General features: G+C 26.4%; 1 protein-coding gene across 1 annotated transcript in view; it reads left to right on the plus strand.

Moving 5' to 3' along the window:
* Positions 1-13,631, plus strand: part of LOC117181114 — a 182,992-nt gene that overhangs the window by 168,637 nt on the left and 724 nt on the right. The gene's annotated exons all lie outside the window — the stretch shown is intronic.

Below are 13,631 nucleotides of genomic sequence, written 5' to 3' on the forward strand. Positions count from 1 at the left end.
AAATTAAAATTCGAAAATTTTTTCTAAAGCCTCCAGGGGACTTCGTTTTCGCACGAAAAAATTTTATGTGCCCTTATTGCATCCGGACCCACAATTAGTCTTTTTTGTTTGACGATTCAACTTCTTTTTTGAAACTTCGTCTTGTTTGTTCAATTCGACTGCTTTTCATTTAAAATTAAAATCTTTTTTGGTTGAAAATTAAACTACATTGTGAAAGGTTGGACTATTTTGTTAAAGAGTCATCATTTTTATCGAAAATTCAACTGTTTTGTTAAAAACTGATCCGTTTGGATTAAAAAATATTCATTCATGTTAGAAAAGACATCTTTTTCGTTTGAAATAAGTAAATAAATTATCAATTTTCAAATTTTACACCTAAATGCTGTTTCATTCCATTTAGAAGGGATTATATTTTAAAAATAATACAAGATTGAAATGCTGGTCCTTGAATATTAATAGTCAGGTTAAATGAAAAATTGGTTCGGAAAAAGTCCCGGGAAAATCAGGAAAATGTTTAAATGAAGCTTTTTTGCCATTCTGTTATACTTTTAATGAAGGATATTTCTATTATGACCTGATCTATAATTAATAGGTTACGTTATGAATGAAATACATTACTCGAAGTACAGCTAGAGAGATTGTGCAATTTTTTATAGTTTTTTTGGTGTATTAAAGCAGTTAGATGATAGAAAACCGGTATTAGGTATCGATATAACAGCTTATGTGACATGATCCTAAAAACTTGATTCAAAAGGAAAAGGACAGCTTGTGTTATCTGGAAAATCTCTGATGCTGGAGACATTTAATTAACAACGTTTGATCAATTTTTACTGAATATTCTTAATTGCAAGTTATTTTGATATGCATGAGAGAAGATAAGATTGCTGAGGTAGGAATTATTGGTCATGCTTTGCTTTAATGAATCGTATATTATTTTGAATAGTCATTCATTCAGTAATTTGAAGTGACTTGAGGTCTGTTTCATTTGCAAATTAAGATATAAAATATCTTGTCGGAGATTGGATAAATACATACATATTCTTAGTTTGCATCTTAGATGGATCGACTTTAAAAAAATTCCAAATATACGAAAGAGGAAGTGATAATTCCAGGGTTCAGTCTTTCCTCTATTCTTCTGCGTTTACCCTTTTTTGAGTTCCCCTTTTTCCTCTATTCTCGAAAAACTTAGACTTTCTGCTCTTATTTCTTACTCTTTAAATATGCAATACTTGAAAATACATTCAATTCCCGAAATAAGAACCCCCGGATTACGATAAGCCATGAAATCGCGGCACTCTCAGCACGTTATTTTAATTATGTTACGGCATGTGATCAAATCCAACTGTAATGATTCATTAAGCCCTGCCTGTTTACGTTTGGATTCCCTCGATTCTGGATCAAGGCCACTGAAAGGTATGCCTGAAAACGTTCTTATATCGGGAGTTAAATGTATATACTGCCGCGAGTAGCGCACGTTTTTTTGCTCAACTTACAGAATTAGATATCTATTATAATTATTTCAACTTTCTTAAATTTGACTAATATTAAACTTCCTATCTAAAATAAGATAATTTTTTATCAGGAACAATGAAAGGCAAAGTTGATTTAATATTATACTTAAACTAAAGAGATTTGGCTTAATGGTATATTATTAGCAATAATAAATAAAAATATCACTGCCTTTTTTCAAAGAGTTCTGAACTGAAGAAATAATATTATTTTTTAATTGAGTTATGTAGATCGTTTTCTTTTTTATAAAGAGATACAGGTGAAACAATTTAAGCGCAATAACAATTTCAAATTTAAAAGTTGAAAATTGAACAATTTCTAAGTAATCAATTGTAAATAGAAGTCTTCAAATATGAACAATAATTTTCTATTCAAGATTTAAAAAATGCATGACTGCTTAAAATTAACCAATTTTTGCCTGCAGAAGAAAAGATAAATGATTCTCAGAGTCTAACATTGAAAAATATATGATTTTAAATTGTAATCGTAATTCAAATTAATTTCCAGTTGTATGCATATATGAATGAACATAATATATTCTATATAATAAAAAAATTAATTTTAAAGGATTTAATTTTTAGATCCTAATTTACATATAAATTGTTAAAAAAATTTAATTTGTTGAAGATGCAAAAAGATATATTTAATTAATTTCAAGATTTATCAATATTAAAAAAAATCTCTCTCTTACTTTTTCTTAAATGATGAAACCTAAGCTTTCCTTTTAGAAAAAAATAAAAGTGGTATTTTTTTGTTCAAAAGTTTGAAAATTAAAACATTTGTTTATTTAAAAATATTATATCCCTCTGGGTTTAATTTAAAATCGTCGTAGGTAAGTCCTTTAGTTTTACTTCATATACTCAAACATTTTTAAATACATGCTGTTTTAGTGCCAAACTAAATTTCAAATTAATATCGTTTGAAATTAAAAAGTTTAAGTTTGTAATATTAAAGATTTTAAGTTATTTTAAGGGATTCCTTTTAATTTCAAGAGATTTCGTTTAAAAAGTTTGAACTCTTCACATTTAAAAATTTTACACCGCCAATTTTTAAACAGTTTGTTTTTATAATGGTAAAAAAAGTATTTTGGGAGTTCAAACTTAAACTATTTTTACTTCGAGCTTAAGAGTTTTGAAAATTATGCCATAGGGTAGCATATTGAATACATGGTGAAACGCTTAATATTTTAATTAAGTCAGAATGTATAACATTTTCAACGAAATAGTTAAATTTAAAAAAAAATTAATTTTCGACAAACAAAGATGGATTTTCAATCAAGAACCTTCTTACCAAAAAATATTAATTTTCTATAAAAAAAGCAAATTAAAAAGACTTTCGAATTTTCGAGAAAAAAAGATGAATTTTTAACAAAGAACTTGAATCCTCAACCAAACAAAAAATCAATCACACAGTTGCATTTTGAACCACAGAAGAAGAAATCGTCAACGAAAGAGATCAAAGAAAAAACTTTCCTCTTTCCTCTTTTTTATTTTTGTCCGAATTTTTATTTTTAGAGCACAGTAGAATTTTTTTGTTATTTTGTTTATTCAACGCTAACGGTACGAATACTTTAATTATATTAAAATGAGACAAATGGATAGAAATAAAAGGATATCAATGTAATGTTCAGTAAATATTGTTTCTATTTGAAAATATTACATCATTATCACATATTATTTATATTTATTTATTATGTGGTGTCCATGGTGTTGGTAGTCGATTTAGATTAGCTTTCATATTAGCATACAAATTTTGTGTAAGATTTCTATCTTCAGGATGACCATGTTGTAGCGTAGTAAATGTCTTTTTCCCTGGAATACTTTTTCTTCTTCTTGCCATCCAGAACTCAAGAAAATGAATTCTGGTCGTATGTGGGAATACTATATGATTTTTTGAGGCTGTTGAGCCAGGATGATTACTTTGGGATGATGAAGTCATTCACCAGCCCAAAGCAATCATCCTCGCTCACCAGCCCCAAGAAATCATATAGTATTCCCACATACAACCAAACATTTACATTCTCTCATTCAATTTGAGAAAATTCATTCGGGGTAATGGACGAATATTATTATCTTCATTATTCATCTGTATGTTTAATCCTGTAAGAAGAAAATTGAGATTTATTGAGTTTTTGAACTTTATAAAAAAAAATTTCTGAAAATATTTTTTCTTATTGATGTCTATTATTTTTGTCGAAATGATTATATATTTTGGAATTTTCACCATTTTCCCACTTTAAGTTGTCCGTAGTTTTTGCCCCCCCCCTGTCTTTCGTAATTTTTAAGGACTTAATTTTTTTCGTAAATTTAGGGGTCATCTAAAAATTACGTATAAGATGTTTTGGGAGGATGGGGGGTTTAGTAAGATCTTCTTATTTCTTATGAATGCTCAAAGTATTTCAACTGTCAACAAAACCAAACAGTTAAAGTTTTAACTAAATACAGTGAAACCCTTCAATAGCCCTCCCTTCTATAGTCCTTCCGAGAATTGACGCCGCGCCGTAGGTACAACAGGAACTCAGGCGCGCAGTCAAGCGTGAACAAACAAAAGCGGAGCGGGATACAATAAGGCAGTTCCCACCCACCGTCAGCCCCAACATTGGCACTATAAAAGAGTTTCACTGTAGTTACATTTTCTGCAAAGAAATTTCATCAAATTTGAACCAAAAAGTTAAATTTTACCAAATTTATCAATTTTTAACCGAATAATTGAATTTTCAACCAAATAGTTAATTTTCTACTTCTACTTAAGTTCTTATAGCAAAAAAATAACTATTTAACAAAACAAAAAAACGAATTTTCTACTAAAGTGTTAAATTTTCCAGCCAACAAGTTGAGTTTTCTACGCACATTTGAAGCTTCAAAAAAAATTTATTTTCAACCAAAGAGTTGAATTTTCAACCACTGTTAAATTTAATTAAAATATTAATTTATAAAAAAGCGAAATATTATCAAAGTTCAATTTTCAACATAAAAAGATTCATTTTTAACAAAAAATGTAATAGTTAATATTTCAACTAAACAAATATTTTTATTTTTATTCGAAAATAGTTTTAAGTTTCAAGCAAGCAGTTGCATTTTTAACCAAAAAGAGTCTAACAAAAAGATGATTTTTCTAGAAAGTGCAAATATTTTCAAATAAAAATGGTTTAATTTTCATGAAAATTTTTTTTTTTCAACTCGCATGATAAATATTCAACTAAAAAAATGAATTTTTAACAAAGTAGTTAATCTTTCGACAAAATATTAAAAATTTTCACCAGATTGTTCAACTTTAGTTTTTTAGTGATTCACAGACGTGAAAATATCTTACGTAAGAAAAGATTTTGACCATGTAAAATGTCGAACCTCAAAAGTCAGCCGAATTTTAAGTTTTTGAATTTTATTTTATTTTTAAGGTTATGCAAATATAATTTTTTTAAGACTCTTGTTCAGATATGGCCAATAAAAATTTCGATGAAAGGGGTAATTTTCAAACAAAAATATTCTAACTAAAAAAAAAAAAGAATGTAATGAAAAAGAGTTTAATGTAACTAAATATACGAATTTTCAAAAAAATAGTTAAGTTTTAAACCAAAAAAGATTTTGCAACGAAGAAAGGGTTTAAAAATTTTTTTATTTGTAAGGTTATACAAATATAATTTTCCTAGTATTCTTGAAAAAATTTAGAAAGATATTTGAAGATTTCAGATATGACGAAAAAGTATCTAGAGAATTTTTAACAATTTTTTCTATTTTACAGGATTTTACCAAAAAAATTTGGGAAAAATTGAGTCATTTAAAAAGATATTTAAATGTTATAGAAGTTTGAAATAAATTATGTATAATAGTTTATAAATATCTTTTAATTTGCAACGGTATATTCTTAAAATTTTGAAAATCTTTGCAAATAAAAAAATTAAAATCTTCTAGATTCTTTCATGATATTTTTGGAAATCTTTAAAAATAATCTCTTGAAATTACCTTTACAAAATAAAAAATCATTGAGAATTTTCCCAGGAATCTTAAGAAAAGCTTTTTATTTTCTTGAAATCATTCCAAATTCACAAAAATATTGTAAATTTTGTTTTTGAAAACATCAAAAATCTTCATTTAACATTTTTTAAATCTTTTTAAAACTTCTGAAAATCTCTGAAAAATACTCGATTTTTTTTTCTAATATTTTGTAATTTTGCAAACTTGAAAATATTTACTTTAAAGTCTCTTACATTCTTTTTCTTGTACAAGATTTGATAGTTAAAATTGTAAAAAAAAAATTGTAAGAGCTTTTAAAATATATTTTTTTAATCTAGCTTAAAAATTGGAAAAAGAAAATGAAAGGCACTAATAAAAAAATCGTTAAGTGTTACATGGCCTTAATTAATTCAGGCCTAGAGATACATAAAGCAGACGTGAAATTATCCTCGTTATTATAAATATAAAAAAATATTTAAATCTATATCATACCTTACGAAAAAAATTGGGGAAAATCACTCGCGTGAGAAATAATGCGCCAATAACAATCTTATTTTTTAAAATATAGAATCGCTGATTGAGAACTGAAACCACTCACTGGAAACATTTTGGAAAATGTTAACCGCTATCCAATTACTTATAAGACAAGAGTGGAAGGAGGACAAATCTCAAGGTTTGATGTCAGATTTTATAATTTGATAAGCTAGATTGTAGGCAGTCGAATGGCGGCTCGCTATCAAAATCAGTAGTAGATCTTATCAAAATACATACTTTTTTGTTTACACTTCAAAAACGAAACAAAAATGAATTTTTAATGGGAAACCTTGGGGAGTAAGGTGAAGTGAGTTTAAGATGAGAGCGATCAACACCCCCTTCCCCCGCCCCAAATCAAATCAACGCTTTTAAATCCCTTTCAGGCACAATTCTCTTTTAATTAGAGAAATTTCACGAATTTCTAGTGAAATTCTTCCGATTCAATTAGAGAAAAATGTGTCATTAAAGATCAGTAGAAAATTATTAATTTGATTAGTTGAAATATTTACCTTTTAATAAATAACGCGAATGTGTAAAAATTTCCGTTTTATTCAAGCAATAAGAAGACATCCATGAACGCACCAAAGTTTTGTCTTCAGAAGTTATCGTTTACACACCTAATCTATTTCACCTCATTAAATAATCCCTTCCATGCTGTCTCCCAAGGTGAGTGTTCTCCAAAATTGTGTTTAAAAATTACTATTGTTATCGCTTGTCTTCCACCGGAATTACAGATAAATTTTATTTCAATTTTAATTTAATTATTGTAATTTATTTTCGAGAGACGTCATTATTTAAAGATGTTATCGTCAGTGATTTGAAATTTTTATTTAGTACAAGTTTTGATACTAAAACGATTACTTTGGCCAATCAACTTTTAACACACCAGAAAAAATCTGCCTGAGCCCGGATTTGAACCTGGAACGCCACTTTCCATGATTAGAGCATTAACCAATTACGCGTAAACAGTTAACGTTCCAACCATGGATAGTGGCGTTGCCGGTTCATATCCGGCCCGAGACAGATTTTTTCTTGTGCTTCAAAATTATTTGGATGAAGTAATTGTTTCATTATCGAAATTTCTATTAATTGCCAATTGAATTGTATTATTATGTTTGCCGGTTTAACAATGATCAAAGTTTCTGCCCATTTCCCGGTTTATAAAAACTTTTCACGGACAATAAAATTAAAATATTTGGACTATTAATGCTAAAAATGTGTACATTTGAAGTAATAAAAACATAATTGAAAATTAAAGCAGCCAAAGTTGAACTCGTAAATTTCAAACTTTAAAAATTGAAGTTTATAAATTTTGTTTAATAAAAAATGTATATTTGACCGTTCAATAATTTATATTTTATTATTGGATCACATTATTTATTATTTATTTAGAACAATTTACATATATACAATGGAAGCTATTTTACACTTTTTAATTAAGCAATTTTAAATTGAAAAGACAAACTAAAAAATTCTTAACTTTTATCAATTGTATACTTCAAAGATTCAGGTTGAGTTGACACCATAAAAATCCAAGTTATCATTTTCAATTATTTAAATTGAAGAATGAATTAATGAATTAAAATTTCAAAATTATATCGGTTTAAGCAGTTGTTAGCTAGAAACATTACAAATTGAACGATTGGCATTTTTTCACCTATCACTTTTTAAACTAGAAGTTAAATTATTTTAATTTTAAGTAAATTCAAATCAATAATTGTTCAATTTTTATATACAGAAATGCGTCTTTGTTAACAAATATTTTCTTAAAATTATTTATTATTAATAAAAAAATTAACATAGGATTTTTAAGAAAATTTTGTTATTATGTTCGAAACCTTTCACAGTTCTTAAAGAAAGTTGAACATTTTATTTCAAAATTTCAAAAATCTACGTTTTGCTTAAAATTTTTTGAATTCTTTTCAAATTTGAAATTATTTTTAAAAACTGTTTAGATTGTTGGAAATGTTTTCAAATCTTTAAAAATATTTTCTTAAACTTCATTTTTCAAAATAAAAAAATATTTTTACTGGTTCGCGGAATCTTAAGAACATTTTGAATTCTTTTCAAATCTTTCACAAGTGTTAAGAAGCTTCTGATTTTTTTTTTATCTGAAAAAATGTAAATTTTGTTTTCAATTATTTGAAATCATTTCAAGTTTTAAATTAATTTTTGAGCTTTTTAAAAATAAGTATCTTTCTTTCACTTAATAACATTCTTAACCTTACTCTAATTTTTTCTACATTAATAAGTGTTCAATTGTTCTTTATACATTTTCAACATTTTCACTTACAATTTATTAATTTTTTTTTGTATTTGAATTTTAAAAATTTTGAACGTTCAATGTTTCAATTTAGCTCTAGAATTAAAAATTCAATAAAAGCCTATATTACAACTCTATTAATTTAAAGTTACTTTAAAATAGAAAATCAAAAGTCAATGTCAATCAAAAGTTTTAATTTGTAAATTCTTCAATTTTGAACGGATTCAGAATCGTTTTGTAAAATTACTTATTATTCAATTTTTAATACTAGGAGCAAATTTCAATTTTAAGTATCATTTATTAATTTATATTTACTGTGAACTAAATAAAAACTTTTTTTATTTAAAATGCTTTTAATTTTTCAAGTCTTCAATACTGCATTTTTATACCTTTAGTTCAAAAATATACGCTTCAATATTAAGGACAAAATTGGAAAAAATATTTCAAGTGATTTTCAAAAAACTATTTTAATAACATTTGGCCTCGAGCTCACCACACTATTGACACTATTCAACTTTTTTCGAGCGATCACACTATTTTCCTTTTATTAAAAAAAAATCACACTAAATACACTATTTTATCACATTGTCCACTAATGCCACTAATTCTTTAATTAAACTTAATACGTATTTTTGAACTTATTCTCTAATTTTCTGAAAAATGTCTCAATGACTGATTAGGGACTGTACATTGGCTATTAATTTTTAATTGAAAATGATAAGATTTTAACAAAACAGCTGAATTTTTAAACCAAATTTTCAAACAAATAGTTCTCCACAAATTACGTTAATTTTCTACAAAAAATTTTTATTTTCTACTAAATTGTTGAGTTTTCTAGATGCTACATTTTTAGTTGTTCTTTCTATATGCAGGTACTAATTTTCAACGAAAAATTTAATATTTGATATTTAAACAAAAAAGTATTTTAATTTTAAATAAAGAAGATTTGAATGTAACCAAAAAGATGAATTTTCAACAAAATAGATCAAATTTGAAACAAGTAGTTACATTTTCTACAAATTTTTTAATTTACTAAACGAAAATACGAATTTTCAACCAAACATTTGAATTTTTAAACCAAAACTAAGAATTCTCAACAAAAAGTTAAGTTACAACCAATTAGTTAAATTTTCAATAAAGTAGTTCGATTTTTTGTTTGAAAAAAAAATTAACGAAATGAAACACGTAGTTTCAACTAAAATTAGGAATTAAAAAAAATAACTTTTAAGAAAGTAGTTCAAATTTCAACCAAGGAGTTGATATTTCAATTAAAAAAAGATTTTAATTCAAATTGAAAAAAAGTTTATTTTAACAATGAAAGTCGAACTTTCATCAAAATACTTGAATCCTCAAATCAAACAGGTTAATCTTCAACCAAACTGTTACATTTTTAACCATTACATTGATTTTATACAAAAAAGTTTACTTTTCAACCAAATACATAAATTTCGAATCAAATAGTTAAATTTTTAACCAAATTGTTTCATTTTTGAGCTAAAATAAGAATTTGTTACAAAACATTTTATTTTTCAATCCAAGATTTCGAATTTCGAACACAAAGTTAATTTTCCACCGTAACCCATTAGTCTTTAATCAGATCGTTGCATTTTTAACAAGAAAAGATTAAATTTGGACAGAAAGAGATTATTGATATACAGTGAAATTCTTCAATAGTCCTCCCTTCTATAGCACTTCCAAAAATTGAGCCCGCGCTGCATATAGGTGTAACAGGAGCTGCGCGGGGTGCTCGAGATATGCGGCTGCCACTCAAGCGAACACTCAAGCATGAACAACAAAAGCGGAGCGGGCTATAATAAGTTAGTTCCCACCCACCGTCAGCCCCAAAATCGGCGCTATAGAAGAGCTTCACTATATTTAAAAAAAGTATGATATTCAAGAAAGAAACAGAATTTCAATTAAATTATTGAATTTGCTACCAAGAAATATGACTTTTTTTAAAAAATTGATAAGTTTTCAAATTAAAAAGAAAATAATTTTAAACAATAATACGAATTCAATTTTGTACCAAAAAATACAATTTTTTAATAAAAAAGAGGAATTCTTAACGAAAATTTTTATAGTAGACTATTCAACTGACAGGAATGAACTTTCATCCAAAAGTAGTTGGATTTTTAATTGATTTAATTGATTTTTTAATTTTATGTCTGTATTAATTCTGTTCGAATTTACGTGAAAAAATATGTAAAAAGAAAAGGATTGAGGTCTGCTATAAATAAATAGTAATTTTGATCATTTTTAGATGAATTACTTTTGAAATATAAAGTAAATTTCATTTTTAATATTAGAAAAATTTTATGACACTATTTTCTTAAATTTGTCCATTATTTACACTGTTTTTGATCTCTGAAGTGAGTCCGAGATCTGTAAAAACATAATCAATATAAACAGTTTTTTTATCTATAAAATTCCTTGTCTAGCGCAGGCAACTAGACCTACCTGTTACTCCGTGTGTCGTATAAGTCACATAAATTATAATATTCTGGCAATACGGTATTTTCTTAATGTTTAACGGCTTTTTACTAAGAAAATAAACTCATCTCTCACAACTATGTATGAACAATGGAAACGGTAGCATAACTTTTCTTTTATGAGTATAATACATTCACACCTCTTTGATTGCTTTACTTCATTGTCTCGAGTATTGTCTCAATATCTTTTCATTAATCGAAACTTCGCTTCTTAAAACTGTATAATGATGATATTTTTATCTTCAGTCCGCATTCTAAGTAAAAATTAATCACATAAGAACAATTTTCATTGGCGAAAAAAAATTATTTTCTAAATTACTTAAAAAAAAAACTTTTTTCTTGCATAGACATTGAAATTTGGTTAAATCAAACAAGTTTTGTTTGATTAAAAAAAAATAGTAAATTGATTCAAGCAAAATGGTTGGTTGAATTTCATAAATATTTCACCTACTAAAGGTTTGGCTAAAATAACTAAAAATTTTGTTTAATACAAAAAAAGACAAACTTGCAATCATTATTTGTATTTTTAATAAAAAAATATTAAATATTTTCTAAAAGTGACGAATTTTCTACCAAAAAGGTAAATTTCTAACCTTAAAATACGAATTTTACACAGCAAAGTTAATTTTCAACCAAATACATGAATTTTGTTCAAGAAGATTAATTTTCTACCAAAATAGGTCTTTTTCACCTAAAATAAATCTTCAACCAACAAGTTGAATTTTCATCAGAGTAGCTACATTTTCAACCAAGGAGATGAATGTTTTTACTGGAATTATAAATTTTGAACCAAACAAGGAAATTTTTTACAAAGTAGTTTAACTTCTAACAAAGTAATTTAATTTTGAACAAATAAAAAGAATAATTCTTAACGAAAATATAATAGTTGATAATTAAACTACAAAACATTTTTAATTTTAATTTTAAAAATGTTGCAAATTCATTTAAAAAGAGGAACTTTCCACAAATATAAATTTTCAAACCAAAAATATGAATTATCAACAAAATTTCGACCTTCTAACCGAAAAGATTTTTCAGTCCAGAATAAAAAAAAAAGTTTAGGATGAAAAAAAACATTCAAAATACAAATTTCTAGTGACTTTATTTTTGCTTTATTATTTTGATTTATCTGCTTTAATATATGTCAAAAAAGTATCTATCAAATTTATATGATTTTTTTTCATTTTACAGGATTCTACAAAATTTTGGGTAAAGTTTTAATAGCTTAAAAGATATGTAAGCTGACTCGAATTATTCATTTTGAAAAAATTCTGCAAAGTTAAAAAAATTACCTTGCAATCTTCACATTCTTTTTTGGTTATTTTTAATATCTTTTGGGATGTTTTGAAATATTTAAAAATATTCTTTTGAAATAAAAAAAATGAATGATTTTTTTCCGAGAAATCATAGTATAATTTTGTATTTTCTTGAAACCTGTCAATATTCTTGAAAAGGTTCTAATTTTTTGTAAAGAAATCTTCATAAATCCATATTTTGTTTTAAATCAAATGATTTTTGTGTCCTTTCAAAACTTCTCAACATCTTTTAAACTTATTTGAATTTTTTCTACAATTTTCAAAGTTATTCAAAGTTTTTGTTAATTTTCATTTACTTTATCTCTTTGAATTTATGTAAAAGTTTACAAATTATAGCCTGGTAGCAAAATTTTGACAACAGGGTTATTTCCAAATAGGGAAAATTAAAATTTTCTTCTATCAATAATATTTAGAAAATTCAGAAATAATTTCTATCATCAAGTAGAATTACTTATTTTAAAATTCTGATTCACTAAATTATTGCTGCAGAAAATTCTTAATCTTTATTAATAGATTAATGCATATAACCTTATTTAATATGGTCAGAGGGTTGTGTATAGAATCCTTTTGTCATTTTTAAAACATTTGTTCAAAACTTTAAGAACAGAATATTTTTGTTTATATTGTTAAAAAATCATTTACAATTACAAGTTTTTTCCTAGAAATAATTTTTTATATTTAATTCTCGAAAATTCATAATAGCAAGCTGAAAACAGCCACGTAAATTAAAGTTGTTTTTATAACTTAAAGAAAAATGTATAGCTGTCAGAAAAAATAAAAAATTGGTGAGGGATAGTCCAGGAATTTTGAAATTGGGATTTTATGGTTCCACTGGCCGTTTAATTCTTGCAAGCTATGTCATCAGTACATAAGCAGGATGTGGTTGAAGTTCTGAACGTACAAATCAACGAAATTTTTTACTGATGACTTTGCAAATCAGGAAAAGTGCTGAAACGTTTGTTAATTTATATTGAAAATAATTTACTATTGAAAAAGAATTATAATGCGTAATTTAAAATACAGTTGGAACAATATTTATGGGTAAAATGGAAATGTCGACAAATATTTTGTTCATTGGAACCTTCAGAACTTAAGGTACTTATAGGCAGGGCCGGTTTCTACCAATTCCTACCTTCTCGACATCGAGACCGTTCTACAACTCAAGTGGTTCGTGCCCAAGCTAAGTTTCAAGAATATTGTAGAAACTTAGCACTGACACGAACCACTTAAACTGTTATACAAGCTCGATGTCGGTAAGGTAGAAATTTGTAATTAGAACCGGCACTGCCTATCTACTTTCATCTACTTATAAGCTGAACAAATTGGATGAAATGATTCAAATTCAATTTTTGAAGTGATAACTTCTTTTGGCACGGTGTGAACTTGCAAAACTTGGTAACTTGGTTCGCTTCTTCCTCTTTTCTCCCTCCCGGCACTCTGTCTTTCTCTCTCTTTCTCGTTCTCTCCCTCTTTTTCTCTCCTCTCCCCCCTCTCGCCAATTTTCTCTCCATCCTTCGCTCTCACACTGACTCTGAAAGTCTGACAGTATTAGTAGTGTATAGCGGCA

The sequence above is a fragment of the Belonocnema kinseyi genome, chromosome 10 (assembly GCF_010883055.1).
Source record: "Belonocnema kinseyi isolate 2016_QV_RU_SX_M_011 chromosome 10, B_treatae_v1, whole genome shotgun sequence".
NCBI lineage: Eukaryota > Metazoa > Arthropoda > Insecta > Hymenoptera > Cynipidae > Belonocnema > Belonocnema kinseyi.